Raw genomic sequence first — 22,873 nt, 5'->3', positions numbered from 1 at the left:
AGAAGAAAAGGAAAGGGGCCAGAAAATTCATTTGAAGGAACAATAGCTGAAAACTTCACTGATCTGGGGAAAGAAACAGATATCCTGATCCATGAGGCACAGAGATCCTCCAACAAAATCAACACAAGAAGGTTCCACACCAAGACACATAGTAATTAAAATGGCAAAAAGTAGTGATAAAGAAAGAACTTTAAAATAGCAAGAGAAAAGACGACAGATACATACAAGGGAAACCCCATAAGGTTATCAGTGGATTTTTTGGCAGAAACTTTGCAGGTCAGAAGAGAGTGGTATGATATAGTCAAAGTGCTGAAAGAAAAACTCTGCAGCCAAGAATACTCTATCCAGCAAGACTTTCATTCAGAATAGAAGGAGAGGTAAAGAGTTTCTCAGACAAACAAATGCTAAATGAGTTCATGACCACAAAACCAGCTCTACAAAAATATTAAAGGGGACTCTTTAAGTGGAAAGGAAAGACCATAAATAAGTATGAAAAGTAAAACAACATAAAAGCAGTAAAAATAAATATATCTATAAATGCCAATCAAGGGATTCACAAAATAAAATGATATAAAATATGACACCATATACCTAAAACGTGGGGGGGGGGGGTAGAGGAGAAAAGAATGGGTTCAAACATAAGCATCCATCTACTTCACATAGACTACTATATGCAAATGTTACAAACAAACCTAATGGTAACCACAGATCAAAAACCAGTAATAGACATGCAAAGAATAAAGGGAAAGGATTCCAAGTATATCACTAAAGAAAGCCAGCAAACCATGAAAAACAGCAAGAGAAGAAAGGATCAGAGAAAAAGTACAAAACAACCACAAGACAAATAATAAAATGCAATAAATACATATCTATTAATAATTACTTTGAATATAAATGGACTAAACATGCCAATCAAGACATGGGGTGACAGAATGGATTGAAAAACAACATCCATCTATATGCTGCCTACAAGACTCACTTCAGACCTAAAGATACCTTCAGACTGAAAGTCAGGGGATGGAGAATATGTATCATGCAAAGAGAGGCCAAAAGAAAGCTAGAGTAGCAATACAAAATAGACTTTAAAACAGAGACTGTAACAATAGACAAAGAAGGATATTATATAACAATAAAGGGGACAACCCAAGAAGAAGATATAAAAATTGTAAATATTTATGCACCCAACATGGAAGAACCCAAATACATAAAACAATTAATAAAAAGCATAAAGGAGCTAATCAATAATAATATAACAATAATAGGGAACTTTAACACCCCACTTACATCAATGGACGGGTCATCCAAACAGAAAATCAACAAAAAAACAGTGGTTTTAAATGACACAATGGACCATATATATTAACAGATATATTCAGAACATTTCATCCTAAAACAGCAGAATACAGTCTTTCAAGTGCACATGGAACATTCTCTAGCGTAGATCACATGTTAGGCCACAAAACAAGCCTTAACAAATTCAAGAAGACTGAAGTCATACCATTCATCTTTTCTGACTGCAAACTAGAAATCAACCACAAGAAAAAAATCTGAGAAGAACACAAATAAATGGAGGTTAAATAATATGCTACTGAACGATGAATAGGTCAACCAAGAAATCAAAAAGGAAATAAAAAATTACATAGAAAGAAAGGAAAATGAAAACAAAATAGTATAAAACATTTGGGATGCAGCAAAAGTGGTTCTAAGAGGAAGTTTATACTAATACAAGCCTATTTCAAGAAGAAAGAAAAGTCTCAAACAACCTAACCTTACCCCGAAAGGACCTAGAAAAAGAAGAACAAACAAAAGCCAAAAACCAGCAGAAGAAAGGAAATAATAAAGATTAGAGTAGAAATAAATGATATAGAACCTGAAAAGAAAACATAATAGAACAGTTCATGAAACTAGGAGCTGTTTTTTTTTTTAAGAAATCAACAAAATTGATAGACCTCTAGCTAGAATCATCACAAAAAAAAATCAGAAGACTTGAATAAACAAAATCAGAAATGAAAGAGGAAAAATAACAACCAATACCACAGAACTACAAATGAGAACATTATGAAAAATTACATGTCAACAAACTAGACAACAGAGAAAATGGATAAATTCCTAGAAATATATAATCTATCAAAACCTAAATGGGAATAAATAGAAAATTTGAACAGACCAATTTTCAGTAATGAAACGGAATCAGTAAACAAAAACAAAAACAAAAACAAAAAACAACACAAAACAAACAAACAAGAAACCTCCCAAAAAACAAAAGTCCAGAATCAGACAACTTCACAGGTGAATTCTACTAAATATTTAAGGAAGAGTTAGTACCTATTCTTCTCTAATTATTCCAAAAAATAAAAGAAAGGAAAACTTTCAAATTCATTCTATGAAGCCAGCATTACCCTGATACCAAAACCAGATAAAGACATCACAAAAAAGGGAACTAGAGGCCAATATCCCTGAAGAACATAGATGCAAAAATCCTCAACAAAATATTAGCAAATTGAATGCAACAATACATTTAAAATATCATTCACCACCATCAACTGGGATTTATTCCTTGGATGCAAGGGTGGTTCAGTATTTACAAATCAATGTGATACATCACATCAATAAGAGAAAGGATAAGAATCATTCAATCATTTCAATAGACTCAGAAAAAGTATTTAACAAAGTAAAACATCCATTCATGATAAAAATCTTCAACATAGTAGGGCTAGAGGGAATATACCTCAACACAATAAAGCCCCATTTATGAAAAAACCCATAGTTAACATCATACTCAATGGGGAAAAACTGAGAACTTTTTGCCTAAGGTCAAGAATAAGATAAGGATGTCTTCTCTCATCATTTTTATTCAATATAGTACTGGAAGTCCTAGTCACAGAAATTAGACAACAAAAAGAAATATAAGGAATCCAAATTGGTAAGGAAGAAATAAAACTTGCACTATCTGCAGATGACATAATACAATATACTGAAAACCTGAAAGACTCCACCAAAAAACTACTAGAACTGATAAATAAATTCCATAAGTTTGCAGGATATAAAATCAATGTACAGAAATCTGTTGTATTCCTGTACACCAATAATGAAGCAACAGAAAGAGAAATAAAAAACAATCCCATTTACAATTGCACCAAAAATATAAGACTCCTGGGAATTGACCATAGAGGTGAAAGACCTATACTCTGAAAACTATAAAACACTGAGGAAAGAAATTGAAGATGATACAAAGAAATGGAAAAATATTCCATGCTCATGGCTTGGAAGAACAGATATTCTTAAGATGTTGCTACTAACCAAACCAATCTACAGACTTAATGAAATCTCTATCAAAATACCAACAGCATTTTTCACAGAACTAGAACAAATAATCCTAAAATTTGTATGGAACCATGAAAGGCCCTGAATAACCAAAGCAATCTTGAAAAAAGAAAAACAAATCTGGAGGTATCACAATTCCAGACTTCCAGTTATACTACAACACTGTAGTACTCAAAATAGTATGGTTCTGGAACAAAAATAGACACATAGATCAATGGAACAGAATAGAAAGCCCAGAAATAAACCCATAATTATATAGTCAATTAATCTTTGACAAAGCAGGAAAGAGTATCTAATTGGAAAAAGACAGTTGCTTCAGCAAAGGTTGTTGGGAAAGCTGGACAGCAACATGCGAAAGAAAAAAAAAATGAATGAAACCAGACTGCTTTCTTATACTATGTACAAAAGTAAACAAAATTGATTAAATACCTAAATGTGAGACCTGAAACCATAAAAATCCTAGAAGAGAGCACAGGCAGTAATTCTTTGACATCGGTCATAGCAACATCCTTCTAGATATGTCTTCTGAGGCAAGGGAAACAAAAGCAAACAAACTATTGGAGCTACATCAAAATAAAAAGCTTCTGCACAGCAAAGGAAACAACCAACAAAACTAAAAGACAACCTATGGAATGGGAGAAGATATTTGCAAATGGCATTTCAGATAAAGGATTATTATCCAAAAAATATAAAGAACTCATAAAACTCAACACCAAAAAATCCAGATAATCCAATTAAAAAATAGGCAGGAGACATGAACAGACAGTTCTCCAAAGAAGACATATAGATGGGCAACAGACACATAAAAAGATGCTCAGCATCACTCATCATCAGGAAAAAGCAAATCAAAACTACAATGAGATATCACCTCACACCTGTCAGAACGGCTAAAATCAAAAACAAGAAACAACAACAGGTAATGGTGAGGATGTGGAGAAGAGGGAACTCCTGTGCATTGTTGCTGAAAATACAAACTGCTACGGCCACTATGGAAGATAGCATGGACATTCTTCAACTTTAAACATAGAACTACCCTATGATCCAGGAATTGCACTACTGAGTATTTACCCAAACATACAAAAACACTAAGTCAAAGGGATACATGCACCTCTATATTTATAGCAGTATTATTTACAATTGCCAAGATATGGAAGCAGCCCATGTGTCCACTGACTGATGAATGGATAAAGAAGATGTGGCATATATATATATTCCATTATACATATATTCCACATATACATATTCCATTATAATGGAATGTGTATACATATGTGCACATATATATGCCACATCTTCTTTATGTATTATGATGGAATATTATTCAGCCATAAAGAAGAATGAAATCTTGCCATTTGCAACAGCATATGGATGGATCTGGAGAGTATAATGCTAACCAAAATAAGCCAGTCAGAGAGACAAATACCATATGATTTTACTCATATGTGGACTTTAAGAAACAAAACAAATGAACAAAGGAAAAAAAGAGAAAGATAAACCAAGAAACAGACTCTTAATTATAAAGAACAAACAGATGATTACCACAGGGGAAGTGGGTCAGGGGATGGCTGAAAGAGTTGAAGGGGATAAAGAATATGCTTATCTTCATGAACACCAAATAATATATGGAGCTGTTCAATCATGTATCATACACCTGAAATTAATATAACACTGTATCTTAATTACACTGATTTTTTTTTTTTAAGTGTAATCAGTGGCCTGAATTTTTAACACCAGGAAAAAAAAGACTTGAAAATGGGAAGGGGAGCTGATAGATGAGAACATTTTTATCATATTTGGGATTTGGGATTGGATATACCTTCTGACAAAAAGGAAAAATACAGATAGAGTGGAACACCATGAAAGCACTGAAATTCTTATTCCCAGTAACCAAGTAACTTTGGTAAAATGAATATGAGTCCCATAGGAAACTCAATGAGAAGCTTTTTTTCTAGGGCCTTCAGTTCCTAGGACTTGCCTCTGAGAATTCATCTATAGCGTTTCCTGAGCTAGTCCCACACAGGGGAGGGTGTTAGGGGAAATGCTGTACTCTAGGGAAAGCATTACTCCATAAGCAACTAAATACCCTCAATGCACCCACAGTGGCATCACATGTTGCATGGGTCATGTGTTACTCCACTCACAGAGGTGTCAATCACATCTAATTACACATGATTGACACTCTCTGGAGTAGAGTACCACACAAAGAACGCCTAATGATGTCAGTCCAGCCTAATCACTCATTCATGCTCCTTTTGAAAACCCTTCAATGTTTTCAGGCTGTCAGTGGCCACTGGCATTTGTACAAAGGACTTCTATAGCACCAGCTCTACTGTCTTTTCACACCCATTCTTTCCTGAGTGTTGTCCATTTACATTTTAGAATTTTTTCAAGGCAGTTTCTAGAACTAAGAACCATTAAGCCCTCCTGTTAGGTTTTCCTGGTCATGGAAGAAATATCTCTGTATGCTTTAACTTGTTTCTTTTATCATTGTTATATATATACAACACTAACATGAAGTTTGCTTTCTCCAAATCCAAAAATTAATCAGAAAATATACTTGATATTACCAACCTGTACTTGTCACCTGAAGATCTGAGTCTTTATACCTGAATACATATCTCAACACCTGAACCACAGAATAAGCAGGGAAATACCAAGGTTCTAGAAGCAAAGAATGGGAAAATAATCAGTGATTGGTTTGATGAAAGAGTAGAAATCCCTTTCCTCCTCAAATACAGGAGTGAAAAAAGCCCATTTTACTTACCAGGAATGATCTGCAAGCCAGAAAATATTCTAAGCACCTATGATGTTCTCATATTTCTTTTAGTTTGTGAGATTTCTGAGGCTTTTCCTCAAGCAAGATATTTTAGAGCATATTTTTGCATTTTTTCTTTTGGAGACCTGCAACTAGGTACTCTTGTTTACCTGGACAGATTAGTCCAGGACACCAATAAATATAGACACAAATATAACTGGATGCCAGAGGCTGGGGATTGGAAAAATGAGGTGAGTGTAGCCTATTTTATGGGGTTACCTCCCCTGAGTGCCCAGTCAAGGATTATAGTACATTCATGGAAGGAGAAAGTCACCAGGATTTCTCACATGCCCCACTCCCACCTTTCTGTTGGTGAGGCTAAAAACCAGGTACATGCGGTGAGATGTCAGGGGCACTATTTATATACTAAGCCCACTATCATACGGTGGAAGCTCTACTGCAGTTGTGATGGTAAGAATACTATACACCTGATCATTCTTTTTTTTTCTTTAAATTATTTTATTGTTATGTTAATCACCATACATCACATCATTCTTTGTGATGTAGTGTTCCATGATTCATTGTTTGTGCATAACACCCAGTGCTCCATGCAGAACATGCCCTCTTTAATACCCATCACCAGGCTAACACCCCCCCCACCCCCTCCCTTCTAGAACCCTCAGTTCGTTTTTCAGAGTCCATCATCTCTCATGGTTCGTCTCCCCCTCCGATTTCCCCCCCTTCATTCTTCCCCTCCTGCTATCTTCTTCTTTTTTTTCTTAACATATATTGCATTATTTGTTTCAGAGGCATGGATCTGTGATTCAACAGTCTTGCAAAATTCACAGAGCTCACCATAGCACATACCCTCCCCAAAGTCTATTACCCAGGAACCCCATTCCTCCCAACCCACCCCACCACAGCAACCCTGAGTTTGTTTCCTGAGATTAAGAATTCCTCATATCAGTGAGGTCATATGATACATGTCTTTCTCTGATTGACTTATTTCACTCAGCATAACACCCTCCAGTTCCACCCACGTCGTTGCAAATGGCAAAAATCTCATTCTTTTTGATGGCTGCATAATATTCCATTGTGTGTATATACCATCAATTCTTTATCCATTCATCTGTCGATGGACATTTTGGTTCTTTCCACAGTTTGGCTATTGTGGACATTGCTGCTATAAACATTGGGGTGCACGTACCCCTTCGGATCCCTACATTTGTATCTTCGGGGTAAATACCCAGGAGTGCAATTCCTGGATCGTAGGGTAGCTCTATTTGCAACTGTTTGAGGAACCTCCATACTGTTTTCCAGAGCGGTCGCACCAGCTTGCATTCCCACCAACAGTGTAGGAGGGTTCCCCTTTCTCCGCATCCCCGCCAACATCTGTCGTTTCCTGACTTGTTAATTTTAGCCGTTCTGACTGGTGTGAGGTGGTATCTCACTGAGGTTTTGATTTGGATTTCCCTGATGCCGAGCGATGTTGAGCACTTTTTCATGTGTCTGTTGGCCATTTGGAAGTCTTCTTTGGAGAAATGTCTGTTCATGTCTCCTGCCCATTTCTTGATTGGATTATTTGTTCTTTGGGTGTGGAGTTTGATAAGTTCTTTATAGATTTTGGATACTAGCTCTTTATCTGATATGTCATTTGCAAATATCCTCTCCCATTCTGTCGGTTGTCTTTTGGTTTTGTGGACTGTTTCTTTTGCTGTGCAAAAGCTTTTTATCTTGATGAAATCCCAATAGTTCATTTTTGCCCTTGCTTCCCTTGCCTTTGACGATGTTTCTAGGAAGAAGTTGCTGCGGCTGAGGTCGAAGAGGTTGCTGCCTGTGTTCTCCTTTAGGATTTTGATGGACTTCTGTCTCACATTGAGGTCTTTCAACCATTTTGAGTCTGTTTTTGTGGGTGGTGTAAGGAAATGGTCCAGTTTCATTCTTCTGCATGTGGCTGTCCAATTTTCCCAACACCATTTGTTGAACAGACTGTCTTTTTTCCAGTGACACTCTTTCTTGCTTTGTCGAAAATTGGTTGACAATAGAGTTGACGGTCCGTTTCTGGGCTCTCTATTCTGTTCCATTGATCTATGTGTCTGTTTTTGTGCCAGTACCATCCTGTCTTGATGATGACAGCTTTGTAATAGAGCTTGAAGTCCGGAATTGGGATGCCACCAGCTTTGCTTTTCTTTTTCAACTTTCCTCTGGCTATTTGGGGTCTTTTCTGGTTCCATAGAAATTTTAGGGTTATTTGTTCCATTTCTTTGAAAAAAGTGGATGGTATTTTGATGGGAATTGCATTGAATGTGTAGATTGCTCTAGGTAGCTTTGACATCTTCACAATATTTACTCTTCCAATCCAAGAGCATGGAAAGCTTTTCCATTTCTTTGTGTCTTCCTCAATTACCTTCATGAGTATTTTATAGTTTCTGAGTACAGATCCTTTGCCTCTTTGGTTAGATTTAATTCCTAGGTATCTTATGGTTTTGGGTGCAGTTGTAAATGGGATCGACTCCTTAATTTCTCTGTCTTCTCTATTGTTGTTGGTGTATAGGAATGCCACTGATTTCTGTGCATTGATTTTATATCCTGCCACTTTACTGAATTCTTGTATGAGTTCTAGCAGTTTTGGGGTGGAGTTCTTTGGATTTCCACATAAAGGATCATATCATCTGCAAAGAGTGAGAGTTTGACTTCTTCTTTGCCGAGTTGGATGCCTTTGATTTCTTTTTGTTGTTTGATTGCTGTGGGTAGGACTTCTAATACTATGTTGAATAGCAGTGGTGATAGTGGACATGCCTGCCGCCTTCCTGACCTTAGGGGGAAAGCTCTCGGTTTTTCCCTATTGAGAATGATATTCGCTGTAGATTTTTCATAGATGGCTTTTATGATACTGAGGTATGTACCCTCTATCCGTATACTCTGAAGAGTTTTGATCAAGAAAGGAGGCTGTACTTTGTCAAATGCTTTTTCTGCATCTATTGAGAGGATCATATGTTTCTTGTTCTTTCTTTTGTTAATGTAGTGTATCATGTTGATTGATTTGTGGATGTTGAACCAATCTTGCAGCCCAGGGATAAATCCCACTTGGTCATGGTGAATAATCCTTTTAATGTACTGTTGGATCCTACTGCCTAGTATTTTGGTGAGAATTTTTGCATCCATGTTCATCAAGGATATTGGTCTGTAATTCTCCTTTTTGATGGGGTCTTTGTCTGGTTTTGGGATCAACATAATGGTGGCCTCATAAAATGAGTTTGGAAGTTTTCCTTCCATTTCTACTTTTTGGAACAGTTTCAGGAGAATAGGTATTAATTCTTCTTTAAATGTTTGGTAGAATTCCCCTGTGAAGCCATCTGGCCCTGGGCTTTTGTTTGTTTGGAGATTTTTGATGACTGTTTCAATTTCCTTAGTGGTTATAGGAATGTTCAGGTTTTCTATTTCTTCCTGGTTCAGTTTTGGTAGTTGATACATCTCTAGGAATGCATCCATTTCTTCCAGGTTATCTAATTTGCTGGCATAGGGTTGCTCATGATATCTTCTTATAATTGTTTGTATTTCTTTGGTGTTGGTTGTGATCTCTCCTCTTTCATTCATGATTTTGTTGATTTGGGTCATTTTTCTTTTCTTTTTGGTAAGTCTGGCCAGGGGTTTATCAATCTTGTTAATTCTTTCAAAGAACCAGCTCCTAGTTTCGTTGATCTGTTCTACTGTTCTTTTGGTTTCTATTTCATTGATTTCTGCTCTGATCTTTATGATTTCTCTTCTTTTGCTGGGTTTAGGCTTTAGTTGCTGTTCTTTCTCTAGCTCCTTTAGGTGTAGGGTTAGGTTGTGTATTTGAGACCTTTCTTGTTTCTTGAGAAAGGCTTATATTGCTATATACTTTCCTCTTAGGACCACCTTTGCTGCATCCCAAAGATTTTGAACAGTTGTATTTTCATTTTCATTGGTTTCCATGAATTTTTTTAATTCTTCTTTAATTTCCTGGTTGACCCATTCATTTTTAGTAGGATGCTCTTTAGCCTCCATGTATTTGAGTTCTTTCCGACTTTCCTCTTGTGATTGAGTTCTAGTTTCAAAGCATTGTGGTCTGAAAATATGCAGGGACTAATCCCAATCTTTTGGTACCGGTTGAGACCTGATTTGTGACCTAGGATGTGATCTATTCTGGAGAGTGTTCCATGGGCACTAGAGAAGAATGTGTATTCCTTTGCTTTGGGATGGGATGTTCTGAATATGTCTGTGAAGTCCATTTGGTCCAGTGTGTCATTTAAAGTCTTTATTTCCTTGTTGATCTTTTGCTTAGATGATCTGTCCATTTCAGTCAGGGGGGTGTTAAAGTCCCCCACTATTATTGTATTGTTGTCAATGCGTTTCTTTGCTTTTGTTATTAATTGCCTTATATAATTGGCTGCTCCCATGTTAGGGGCATAGATATTTACATTTGTTAGATCTTCTTGTTGGATAGACCCTTTAAGTAGGATTTAGTGTTCTTCCTCATCTCTTATTACAGTCTTTGGTTTAAAATCTAATTTGTCTGATATAAGGATTGCCATCCCAGCTTTCTTTTTGGCTTTTAGGCTCTCTCTTTGCTTAGAGTACCCCTTTCAATATTTCCTGTAGGGCTGGTTTCGTGTTTGCAAATTCCTTTAGTTTTTGTTTGTCCTGGAAGATTTTGATCTCTCCTTCTATTTTCAATGACAGCCTAGCTAGATATAGTATTCTTGGCTGCATATTTTTTGCATTTAGTTCTCTGAAGATATCATGCCAGTCCTTTCTGGCCTGCCAGGTGTCTGTGGATAGGTCTGTTGCCAATCTAATGTTTCCACCATTTAGGTTACAAATCTCTTCTCCAGTCCTGCTTTCAGGATTTTTTCTTTGTCTCTGAGACTCGTAAGTTTTACTATTAGATGTTTGGGTGTTGACCTATTTTTATTGATTTTGGGAGGGGTTCTCTGTGCCTCCTGGATTTTGATGCCTGTTTCCTTCCCCACATTAGGGAAGTTCTCTGCTATAATTTGCTCCAATATACCTTCTGCCCCTCTCTCTCTTTCTTCTTCTTCTGGGATTCCAATTATTCTAATGTTGTTTCATCTTGTGGTATGGCTTATCTCTCAAATTCTGCCCTCGTGATCCAGTAGTTGTTTATTTCTCTTTTTCTCAGCTTCTTTATTTTCCATCATTTGGTCTTCTATATCGCTGATTCTCTCTCCTGCCTCATTTATCCTAGCAGGTAGTGCCCCCATTTTTAATTGCACCTCATTAATAGCCTTTTTGATTTCGACTTGGTTCGATTTTAGTTCTTTTATTTCTCCAGAAAGGGTTTCTCTAATAACTTCCATGCTTTTTTCAAGCCTGGCTAGTATCTTTAAAATCATGATTCTGAACTCTATGTCTGACATCATACTAATGTCCATATTGAGTCGGTCCCTGGCAAACGGTTCTACCTCTTTTTCTTTTTGTTGAGGTGATTTTTTCCATCTTGATATTTTGTCCAGAGAATAGATGAATGAGAGGACAAAATGCTAACAGGGTAACAACATCCCCAGAAAATATAGTCTAAACAAATCAGAAAAGCCCTGAAACCAGGGGAAAAGAAAGGGAAAGAAAGAAGAAAAAAAAGATAAAACCAAAAACAGAACAAAACAAAAAAAACAGAATATGATCAAATATGATCAGGCTGGTGCATAAATCAGTGCCACACACTAGATTTTGGGTGTATTTTGGTCTGTTAGAAGAAAATGCCTCCCAAAATTTTAAAGAAAGAAAGATTTACATATGCACAAAATAAGGGTTGATACGATGAAGGGATGGACTATGAATGTAAAGATGAAAATTATAAAAAATTTTATAAGAGGAATTGATAAGAATTTGTTTGAAAAAAGGAAGAAGAGGATTTAAAAAAAAAGAAAGAAAGAAAGAAAAGGGGACAGAATGTGATCAGGCAGGAGATCAGACAAAGCCATACACTAAGATTTAGGTTATATTTTGATCTGTTAGAAGAAACTGTATCTCAAAATGTTCAAGAGAGAACAACTTATATATATATGCCAAAAATAAGGGTAACTACCATGATGGGATATGACTCTAAAAATGAAGAATGAAAATGTTTTTTTGAAAAAGGGATTTATAAGATGTTGGTTGAAAAATGGAAAAAGAAAAATTAAAAAAAAAAGACAGTTAAAAAAAATATTAACTTTGAAAGAGTAAAGAATCATGGTAAAAAAGCCATGAATTCTATGTGCAGTATTCCCCTAGCGCTGGAGTTCTCCCGTTCTCCTTGATCGGTAAACTTGGTCTTGGCTTGCTGGCTGTTCGTGCTGATCTTCTGGGGGAGGGGCCTGTTGCTGTGGGTCCGAAATGTCTTTGCCGGAGGTGGAACTGCCCCGTCCTTGTCAGAGCGGGCTAAGCAAGCTGCTCGGGTTTGCTCTCGGGAGCTTCTGTTCCCTGCAAGCTCTCCGTACAGCTTTGGAGGACGAGAGTGAAAATGGTGGCCTCCCAATCTCTGCTCCAGAGGAGCCGAGAACTCGGGGCCCCGCTCTTCAATGCTCCCCCAGAGAAAAGCAGTCAATCACTCCCGTCTCCCCGGTCTCTGGCCGCACTCCGTGCTCACCCGGGCTGTGACCGAGCATTTCTATCTCTGGCACCCGACCCCGTGTGGAGTCTCCAAATGCAGCAGATCCCTGCGGTGCGCTCCCGGCCGCTCCTCCCGGGGGAGGAAGGGGAGTCTTCCCGGATCTGCCGCTTGTTGGGTCCCTGCTGGAGGAGCAGTGGCCCAACTGTCACCGATCACAGTTTATGGCAACCCTGAGCTGAGAGCCCACGCCTGGGCTCTGTCTCTGCAGCCGGCTTCCCCGCTCTGATACCTGGGAGCTCTGCCACACTCAGGCACCCCTGGTCTTTCTGTGACCCCGAGGGTCCTGAGACCACACTGTCCAGTGAGGGTTCCACCCCCCGCTTAGCCACTGGAGCGACGTCCCTCCGTGGAGCCGACTTCTAAAAGTTCCGATTTTGTGCTCCGCGGCTCTAGCACTTGCCAGAAGCGGCCGACGGAGGCCCCCTCCCCCGTCGTCTATCCTCCTGAATATCTCCACAGATTCACTTCTCCGCACGTCCTACCTTCCAGAAAGTGGTTGCTTTTCTCTTTAGAGAGTTGTTGCTATTCTTTTCTTTGATCTCCTTTTGAGTTCGTAGGTGTTCAGAATGGTTTGGTCCCTATCCAGCTGAGACCAGACAAAACCCAGGTCTCCTACTCCTCCGCCATCTTGTTCTGCCTCTACACCGGATCATTCTTGCCTGAGAATAACTGTCAGGCAGAGTTTCAATACTAGGTTAGACAGGTTGAAAAGACCAAAATCTACACCACCAATCACCATCCTGTACATATGGCAGGAGTGTCACTGTGAGAGAAGCAAGGCAAGCCACTGCCCATACCCCAGGCTCCAGAGCAGTGAATCAGAGATTCTTGCCCCATGTGAGAAGTTGGTCTGAATAACAGAGAGCATTAAAACTCTCTTTCAAAATATGACTTCATTTGTAATATAGTGTAAGGGAATTCAAGCCTAATGGCACTCCAGAAAACAATGCAGATTTGGGGCTAAGTAAATAAAATAAGGCTGGTACCTGTATGAAAGTAACAGGCTAAACCATGATCTAGCTTTGTCTACCAGAAAGTACCAGGTAAAGAGACAGCTAATAAGAGCTTTCCTAATATCAAAACGAATCCGAAAGACTTGATTAAAAAAACTACTTGTTCAATGTGATTCAGATTATTTTTATTCAACTCGGAGGGACGTGTTTTTTTTTTTCTATGACATTTCTGAAAACTTCCCTATGACATCAGAAAAAGTCAGCCTTTGATTAAGAAACCTAAACGCTGGGTATAATACACACAGAGGTAGACAGCTTGACAGGGATCAGGAAAAGAACAAAGAGAATCCTACTAAAACTAGTGTCATCTCAGAGTAACTATGTGCCTACAGAAAGCTGTGCCCACCGAGGAACAACATAAGAAAACTCATACCAGATGAAATAGACTTTACTAACATACCCCAGCCAATTTAATAAACAAATAAATAGCAAACAACAACAATGATACAATCTGCAGGAGGAGGGTATCAATATCCTGAGTACAGGATATGCTGTTTTATAGGACATTATGAGATATGCAAAGAAAAGATAATGTAACTCTTACACAGGACAAAAAAAGATGACAAAAACTCCATGACAGTACCCAGAAATTATATTAACATTCAAAGATTTTAAAGCACTTATTATAAACTTTTTCAAAGAAATAAAAGCCATGTTTGAAAAATAAAGGAAATTATGATGAAAAGGTCTACTACTCTAAAGTATATAAATGGCAAGATTTCATTCTTTATTATGGCTGAATAATATTCCATAATATATATTATATATACACCACATCTTCTCTACCCGTTCATCTATCAATGAGTCCTTGGGTTGCTTCCATATCTTTGGCTATTATAAATAATGCTGCAATAAACAGGGGCACGCATATCTTTTCAAATTAGTATTTTTCTTTTCTTTGGGTAAATATTCAGTAGTGTAATTACTGGATCATATGATAATTCTATTTTTAATTTTTGAGGAACCTCCATACTGTTTCCCTAGGGGCTGTACCAATTTATATTCCCACCAACAGTGTACAAGGTTTCCTTTTTCTCCACAACCTTGCCAACAATTGTTTCTTGTGTTTTTGATTTTAGCCATTGTGACAGGTATGAGTGGTATCTCACTGTGATTTGATTTGCATTTCCCTGGTGATGAGTGATGCTGAGCATCTTTTCATGTGTTTGTTGGCCATCTGTACCTCTTCTTTGGAAAAATGTCTATTTAGGTCTTCCACGCATTTGTAATTGGATTGTGTGAGTTTTTTTTTGGTATTGAGTGGTTTAAGTTATTTACATATTTTGGATATTAACCCCTTATTGGATATATCATTTGCAAATATCTTCTCCCATTCAGTAAGTTGCCTTTTTGTTTTGTTGATAGTTGGAAAAGAAAAACAACTCATTGTATACAAGGGATCCTTACAAGATTTAAGAGCTAAGTGAAATAAGTTTGTTAGTCAAAGACAAATAGCATAGGGTGCCTGGGTGGCTCAGTTGGTTAAGCGACTGCCTTCAGCTCAAGTCATGATCCTGGAGTCCTGGGATCGAGTCCTACATCGGGCTCCCTGCTCAGCGGGGAGTCTGCTTCTCCTTCTGACCCTCTTCCCTCTTGTGCTCTCTATCTCTCATTCTCTCTCTCTCAAATAAATAAATAAAATCTTAAAAAAAAAAGAAAGACAAATACCATATAGTTTTACCCCTAAATGGAATTTAAGAAACAAAGCAAATAAACAAACAAACAAAAAAGAGAAACAAACCAACAAAAAACCAAACTCTTAAAACAAACTGATGGTTGCTAAAGGGGAGGTGGGTTGGGGGAGGGATGAAATCAATAAAGGCGACTAAGAGTACACTTATCTTGATGAGCACTGAGAAATGTATAGAATTGCTGAATCATTATATTGTACACCTGAAACTAATATGACACTCTGTGTTAATTGTACTTGAATAAAAATAAGTTCTAAAAGGTAAAGCATAGCAACAAAGAGGTAGAAAATATTTTTTCAAAATAGAAAAATCTGGATTTTAAACGTGCAATAGGGATGCTTGGCTGGCTTAGGTGGTAGAGCAGGCAACTCTTGATCTCAGGGTCATGAGTTCAAGCCCCATGCTGGGCATAGAGCTTACATTAGAAAAAAGGTAAATCTACAATAACAGGTTCTCAACAGTAGATTATAAGTAGCAAGAAAGAAAAGAATCCATGAACTTGAACATAAATTGATAGTGATAGTGCATATAAGAAAAAGAGAATAAAATGAATGAGTAAAAATGATCAGAGCCTTAAGTAAAGTGGAACACGAGAAAGTAAGTGCACAAAATATACTTTATGGGATAACTAGCAGGAAAGGAGAGAGAAAAAGGACAAAAAAATGTAATGTGTTTTTGAAAATGAAAATGTCCTAAATTTGTTGAAAAAACTTACACATGGAATAAGTGCAACAAACTCCAAATAGGATAAACACAAAGAAGTCCATGCCAACAGGCATTATATTCAGCCTGTTGCTGCCAAAGTAAAAGAGAGAATCTTGATAGCTGGAAAAGAAAAACAATTCATTGCATACAAGGGATCCTTACAAGATTGAAGAGCTGACTATTCATCACAAACCACGGAGGCCAGAAGGCAGTAGGAGGATATATTCCAAGTGCTGAAACAAAATGATAGTCAAACAAGAATCATATTTCTAAGACTAAAACCTATAGATGTGGCATTAAAAGAACTCATTAAACAAAAAATGATGAACTGTACTTCATTGAAACTGAAATTGTTTGCCCTGAACAACACACTATTAAGAGAATGAAAAAGCGTAACATAGACTGAGATATGTGTGCAAATCATGTTTTCATCTAAGGTGTTGTATTCAGAATCTATAAAAACTCTTAAATGTCATTAATAATAAATCAAACAATGTAATAAAATTTGGAATGTAAATGGCAAATAAGTAAATTAAGAGATGGTCAACATTTGTAGTCAATATAAAAAGGCAAATTGAAACCACAACAAAAATCTACACAAGGGTTAAAAAAAAGCTACACAAATATTGCAATGGCTAATATGAAAACAACACCAGACCAAGCTGTCAATACCCCAGGTACTGGTGAGAATACGGGTAACTGGAAATTTGATACATTTTTTATGGCACCACAAAATGTTAAAGCAGTTCTGGCAAAAAGAGCTTTTTTTCTTATTTATTTTAAATTGATCTTTACGTTCCATAAGTCCTACAAATTCCACTCCTACCTGTTTGCACAAGTAAAATGAGATTTGTGTTTATACACAGATAGCTGAACATGATGTACAGGGTAAAAGGACCTGCTATAAATGGCCTTCAGTAATGTAGTGGTGAGGTTGTGAGGGGAGAGGAAGTGTTCTATAGTCCTATCTTAGGTTTCTGCTTTTAGTAAGTATATGCCTCTGAACTGTGAGCTTCATAAGTTTTTCCCTCAGTTTCTTCCTCCTCTCTTAGGTAGGACAAGGTGGCTAGAGTGGGCTGGAGTTGAGTTTTCCCTTCCCCAGATCAGTTATGCTCTGATTATACCCTAGCAGATTAGGCTCTGGTTAATTAGTTTCTTTTGAGGGCAGGCCTTGTTAAGAAGAGTAGAGTGCTCTGGCCTATCTTATTTTATTTTATTATTATTTTTTTAAAGATTTTATTTATTTATTTGACAGAGAGAGACACAGTGAGAGAGGGAACACAAGCAGGGAGTGGGAGAGGGAGAAGCAGGCTTCCCGCGGAGCAGGGAGCCCGATGTGGGGCTCAATCCTGTCCTGGGATCATGACCTGAGCCGAAGGCAGGCACTTAATGACTGAGCCACCCAGGTGCCCCACTCTGGCTTATTCTAAGGTGGTTTCTTTTGGGGGGTGGGAGGGATGGGGTGGCTGGGTGATAGACATCGGGGAGGGTATGTGCTATGGTGAGCACTGTAAATTGTGTAAGACTGATGAAATCACAGACCTGTACCTCTGAAACAAATAATACATTATATGTTAAAAAAAAAAAAGAAGATAGTAGGAAGGGAAAAATGAAGGGGGGGAATTGGAGGGGGAGATGAATCATGAGAGAGTATGGACTCTGAGAAACAAACTGAGGGTTCTAGAGGGGAGGGGGTTAGGGGGGATGGGTTAGCCCGGTGATGGGTATTAAAGAGGGCATGTATTGAATGGAGCACTGGGTGTTATACGCAAACAATGAATTATGGAACACTATATCAAAAACTAATGATGTAATGTATGGGGATTAACATAACATGATAAAACAAAATTAAAAAAAATAAAGTGGTGGGGGTGGGAGGGATGGGGTGGCTGGGTGATAGACATCGGGGAGGGTATGTGGTATGGCGAGTGCTGTGAATTGTGCAAGACTGATGAATCACAGACCTGTACCTCTGAAACAAATAATACATTATATGTTAAAAAAAAAAAGAAGATAGTAGGAAGGGAAAAATGAAGGGGGGGAAATTGGAGGGGGAGATGAATCATGAGAGAGTATGGACTCTGAGAAACAAACTGAGGTTCTAGAGGGGAGGGGGCTGGGGAGATGGGTTAGCCCGGTGACGGGTATTAAAGAGGGCACATATTGAAGGGAGCACTGGGTGTTATACGCAAACAATGAATCATGGATCACTACATCAAAAACTAATGATGTAATGTATGGTGATCAACATAGTAAAAATAATAAAAAATAAAGTGGGGGTTTCTTTTCCCACCCCTTGCCAGAAGGCCAAGGGGGATATTTTTCTGATATTTACTGTGGGAAGCTTGTCCATCTCCTGATGGTAAAACTTACAAAATTGTGGGCCCCCTCATGACTGGGCCCCCCTGACGTTTGTAATTCTCAGAGTTGTCCACACCAAGCCTGCAAAAACTCATCAAGTTCAGGTTTTCCTACCTTGGCACTGCTTCCACAGTGGTTTCCACTTCTGAGTCTCTGATTCAGTAAGCTGAAACTCCCTATATTTGCTTGTTTTTCTGTCCGATCTTGGGAGCAGTTGTTTGCTCTATGTCCTCTCCTGTCTTACAAATTCAAGAAGAGTTGTTGCTTTTTCAGTCTGTTCAGCTTTTTACTTGTTGTAAGGATGTAGTGGCAAATTTTGAGCTCCTTACTTGCAGAATCAGAAACTGCAGTTGACACTCTCAGATATTTACACAAGTAAAAATGAATCTTGTGTTCACATTCACATCTGCATGCAAATATATAGAGTAGCTTTATACATAATTGCTAACAACTAGAAAAAACTCAGATTTCTATCACCTGTGGCTGGTACCCTGCTCAGTAATAAAAAGAACTAGACTACAATAATCTATTCATTCTCTGTCTCCTATCTCCCTTTCCCCTCTTCTCTTTCCTCACCACATTAGGAAAGGACAACAAAAGGAAAGTAAAAGAAAAACTAAGGATACACAAATTTTTTTTCAAAAAGTGACAGCAAAAATATATCAAAGAACACAAGTTTCTCGGTATGATGCACAAACCCTAATAAATTGGTCACTTACATAAATGGGGAGAAGAGCTAATAGATGAGAACTATTTAACAGATATGTTCATTGGGATAGGGAATAAGCTCTGCAAAAGGAATGCTGTTCAGGCAGAATAGAACAACATAATAGCACAGAAAGCCTTGTTCTTATTTCAGTTAGGCAAATTTAGAAAAATGGGTATGAGTCTCAGAGGAACTCAATGGGATATTTTTCTGGGACCTTATGTTCTTAAGCATTGCCTCTGAAAAGGCACCTAAGAGAGTCTAGCACAGGGATAAAGGGTGTGTAAGAATGGCATACTTGCACTCTAGGGAAAACATGCCTCTGTAAGTATCTAAACACCTTTGAGGCACCCACAGTGCCATCGCATATGGTGCATATGTTAGGTGTTACTCCACTAGCAGAGGTGTCAATCATTTTAAATTATATGTGATAGCCACTCTCTGCAGTAGAGTACCACACAGGGTATTTAGGGCTGGCATTCATGCTTAAACACCCACTCATGCATTTTTGAAACAACCCCCTAGTGTTTTCAAGATGTGAGTGATCAGTGGAATTCATACAAAGGACTTTGACAGCACCCTCTCCACTGTCTTTCCTCATACTTTGCACCTGGGTGTTATCCATTCATGCGTTGGAGCTTTCTTATGGTGGTTTTTAGAACGGATTAATACTAAATCTTACTATTAGGTTCTGTTGCTCATGGAAGAAATATCCTTGCATGCCTTATCCTGTTCTTTTCACCATTGTTATACATAAAGCATAAATAAGCAGTTTGTATTCCCCAGATCCATTAATTAAGCAGTAAGTGTACTTCGTGTCTTCAACCTATGCTTAACTCATCTGATATGAGTCCCTCTATCTGAGTTACCTACCTCAACTCCTGAGAAAGAGAATTATCAGAGGAAGTACACAGAATCCTAGAAGTAAATAATATGAGAATAAACAGTAGGAGTTGAGGTGGAAAGAATAGAAATGCCTTTTCCTCCTCAGACTCCAGGATGTAAAAAACCTATTTTAGTTACTCGGAGTGATATACAACATGTAAAATATCCCTGACCTGGATGCCCTTATATTCTTTCAGCCCTTGGGTTTCCTGGATCCTTCCTTGGAACGAGATTGTTTAGAACATGTTATTTCATTTCCTATAGCATTTCCATGCTATATGGTGCCTGCATTTCGCCAGAAAAATGGAGTCTAGACTCCACAATATAGGTACACAGATATGGTGAGTGGATACCAGAGGCTGGGTTGTGAGTATTTAAGGGGACTATGCCCTGAAAAAGTCCTTAGTATCTCCCTCTAGCTCCCAGTCAAGAGCTGTAGTGTATTCATGGAAATTGCAATCCTCCAGTGTTTCTCATCCACTCTACCAACTCAGCTTAACGTTTCAGAGGCTAAATACCAGGTGCATATGGTGAGAGTTCAGGGGCAATATTCCACCACTTAGCCAACTATCATAGAGTGGAGGCTCTATTGCAGGTGCAGCAACTGAGAATACTGAATTTCTAATTTACTCCACCCCAGCTCAATCACTGGGTGAAAGCCCCACATAGGTGGGGCAAGCAGAAGAACAAGACCTATTGTCATGGACAAGTACACTACTGTAAAGTAGAGATGTCACTCTGAGAGACGCAGGCCACTGTCTTTGGTGCCAGCTCCAGATTAGTGATCTGAATCTTTTCCTCACTGTGAGTGGGCTAGTCTGAATAACAGAGAACATTACAGCTCTCTGTAAAGAACATGGCTTTATTTGTAACAGAATATGTGGAAGTCCAAACCTAACCAAACTCTCAAAAACAATGTAGATCTTGGTGGTCAGTAGACAGAAGAGATTGGCACTCTCGGAGCAATAAGCTAAAATATCGTCCAGCTTGTTTACCAAAGAGAACAAGGGGAAGAGATAGCTAAGAAGACCCTCGTAGTATCTAAACAGACCTCAAAGCCTTGCCTCAAAACTACCTGTGCAAAATAATCTGAATTATTTAGATCAAACTCTGGAGCAATTTTTGCCTACAGCATTTTGAAAACTACGTAACAATCTGCCTACAGTTAGAAAGTCTAAAGGCTGGGTGTGACACAATGGAGGGAGAGAGCTTGACAGATGAGAAAAAAAAAAAAGAGTCAAAGAGAACTCCACTAAAACCACTGTCTTCTCAGAATGACTGTGTGCATGCCAAAAGCTGTGCCCTAATAGGAAAAACACAAACTGCTTCATGATGCAGACAAAAATTCACTAATACAGTACTGCCAAGTCAATAAACAAAAAAGCAATAAACAACACCAACAACAAAACAATTCCAGGGAAGGGGAATCATTATCCAGAGTTGGTACAATTAATTACCTAAAATGTCCAGCTTTCAGTAGAATTTATGAGACATGCAAAGGAAAGGAAAATGTATCCTGTACATAGGAGAAAAGCAGACAAGAGAAACTTCCTGTGTAGAGGTTCCCAAATATCATTTTAATAGTTAAAGACTTTAAACATTATAAATATTTTCAAAAAGTAACTATCATTTGAGAAATAAAGGAAGTTATGATGATGTGTATATCAAGATGTACATCTCATCAAACACATATATCAAATATAGGTAGAAAAAATATTCTAGAGTTTTAAAACACAATATCTGAAATGAAAAAATCAATAGAGGGGCTCAACAGTAGATTGGCATTAGCAAATGAAATCAGTAACTTGAAAACAGGTTGATAGTGATAAAACCTTATGGAGAATAAAATGAATGCAGAAAAATGAGTAGAGCCTCAGAGAAAGGTGGAACATCAGAAGGTGCAATAAAATATGCATAATGAAAATACCAGAAGGAGGAGAAAGGAAACAAATCAGAAAAAAGATCATGAATCTCTATACAACAAAAATGTGTGACAAAGCCCAAGTAAGATAGAAAGAAATCTGGTCTGGAAGACATTATATTCATTCTTGGTGCTGGGGTAAAAGAGAGAAAGAGATGGAGGGAGGGGGATGCAAGGAATGGAGAGGAGAGATTGAGAAAGATGAGTTTTTTTTAGGGAATTTTAAAAGCTGCAAAAGAAAAGCAACTCACTGCATACCAGGGAGCCTCAAGACTAACAGCTGACTTTTTGCCAGAAACCATAGGGGTCAGAAGACAGCAGGATGACATTCAAACTGCCAAGAGAAAATCTGTCCACCAAGATTCATATATCTAGGACTAAAAGAGCTTAGATATTGCACTGAAAGCACAATATAAAAACTTAAAGTTAAGAGAATTAAATCAACAAACCACAGACTGAGAGAAAATACATGCAAATCACATTTCTGTCAAAAGAATTATAATCAGAATATATAATAAAATCTGATAATTCCACAATAAAAAATAAAAACCCCAATAAAATGGGACAGTATCTCAACAGATACTTTACCATAGAAGATTATGGATGGCAAATAAATACATAAAAAGATGCTCAATATAGCCAGTCAATAATGATATAAAAGTTTAAGCCAAAATATAATAAATCTACAAACACTTTAGAACATTTTAAAAATTGTTAATTCCAAGTGTTGGTGATGATTTCGCAACTGTCTCTCTCATAGAATCACAAAATGGTAAATTCTTTATGAAAAATGGGATTTTTTTCAGTTTCTTACCAGTTTAAACAAAAACTTTGCATAGACACAGCAATCCCACTCTAGCTATTTATACTATTTA

This window comes from Eumetopias jubatus, unplaced genomic scaffold, assembly GCF_037043125.1.
Source record: "Eumetopias jubatus isolate StellerSeaLion01/CBP00866 unplaced genomic scaffold, mEumJub1_p1.0 scaffold_11, whole genome shotgun sequence".
NCBI lineage: Eukaryota > Metazoa > Chordata > Mammalia > Carnivora > Otariidae > Eumetopias > Eumetopias jubatus.
The sequence above is the reverse complement of the archived record's forward strand: the minus strand, read 5'-3'. Positions refer to the sequence as shown.